Source organism: Spinacia oleracea, chromosome 4 (genome assembly GCF_020520425.1).
Source record: "Spinacia oleracea cultivar Varoflay chromosome 4, BTI_SOV_V1, whole genome shotgun sequence".
Lineage (NCBI taxonomy): Eukaryota > Viridiplantae > Streptophyta > Magnoliopsida > Caryophyllales > Amaranthaceae > Spinacia > Spinacia oleracea.
Window position 1 is genome coordinate 67,168,860 of NC_079490.1, and position 1,474 is coordinate 67,170,333.

The 1,474-nt window shown below is 46.1% G+C and overlaps 1 pseudogene; it reads right to left on the bottom strand.

Annotated features, from left to right (window-relative positions):
* Positions 1–259: 259 nt before the first annotated feature.
* On the bottom strand, positions 260–360 carry LOC130460309 (uncharacterized; annotated as a pseudogene).
* Positions 361–1,474: the final 1,114 nt, after the last annotated feature.

Genomic DNA, 1,474 nt, shown 5'->3' on the forward strand with positions numbered 1-1,474 from the left:
GCAAAGCCACCCCTTTTGTGGGAAGAGTAATTAATCACCTCACGAACATCTCAAACAGTTCGAGCACTATTGTGACACAATCAAGCACAATGGTGTCACATCGGATTATGTGAGGTTGACATTGTTTCGGTTCTCTCTACTTGGGCGAGCAAGTGATTGGCTTGACAAGGAGGTCAAGCCCAACTCACTTTTCACTTGGACCGAAGTGACAAGTGCATTCTTAAACAAGTTCTATTCGTATGGGAAGACGGCGGAGTGTCGCCACAAGATTCAATCCTTTGAGAAAAAGCGAGATGAGTCACTCTTCGAAGCATGGGATCGTTTTAAGGAGTACCAAAGGGAATGCCCTCACCATGGGATTCCTAAATGGTTGTTGCTCCAAACATTCTACTTGGGGTTGAGTCCAAGTTCGAAGAAAAGTCTTGATGCGGGCGCGGGAGGCCCCATTATGAATAAAACTGAGGATCAAATAGAGGAAATAATTGAGGATGTAGTTCAAAACTACCAATCTTGGCATGTAGGCACAAGGAATTATGATGCGAAAAGTAGGAGTGAAGATGGTAAGGGTTCGGTGTACGCCATAGAGCAAGCACAAATGATAGAGAAGCTTACCTCACGCTTGGAGAAGCTCGAAAACACACCAAACCAATCGCCATCACCATATACAATCCCTCCTCCCTCGGCCACTCTTCTCTCTAAGGGGAAGGGCAAGGTTAGTCCTTATGGCTCAATGCCTCCGGGCACCTTATTTTGCAAAAATTGCCAAGACTATAGTCATTCCCCCGATGCATGCCCCTTAGTTCATAACTTGTCATTTGTGGATTATGGCCCTTCGTATGAAGGCAAGTTTTATATAGAGTATGCTAATGCCGTAAATGAGAGATCTAGGAATGATAACCCTAACAATCCTAATTTTTCTAGGCAACCTAGAGGGCCCTCCATGTATGGTCCCCACCAAGGCTATGGCCAAGGAAGTGGGTATGATAGCCAAAATCGAGGTGGCTATAGAGCACAAGGCTATCAAAGCCAAGCGCCCTATGGTCAAGCTCAAGGTTTTGGCAATCAAGGCCAATACAACCAAGGGAGTTATAATCCCAACCATCAAGGTGGAGGGGGTTATAACTACTCTTATGGGAAATTTAGGGGTGCCTCAAGTGGGGGTTATCCTTTGAACTCGGGAGGTCCTTATGGTGAATCTCAATTGCCACCTCCCGGATTCAATGGACCGAGGACCTTTGGCAACCAATATCAAGCAAACCTTAGTGGTTATGGCGTTGCACCTCCACCACTCCCGCCTCTTAAGTATAATCTTGAGGCTCTCATGGAGTCGTTTGTGGGGGCGCAAGCCAAGAAGAATGTCGAGTTTGAGGATGGATTCAAACAATCCAACACTCACTTGAAGATGATTGAGACCCAACTTGCTCAACTAGCTAGCAGTATCAAAGAGCAACAAGTGCATACAAGTCTCCCACCC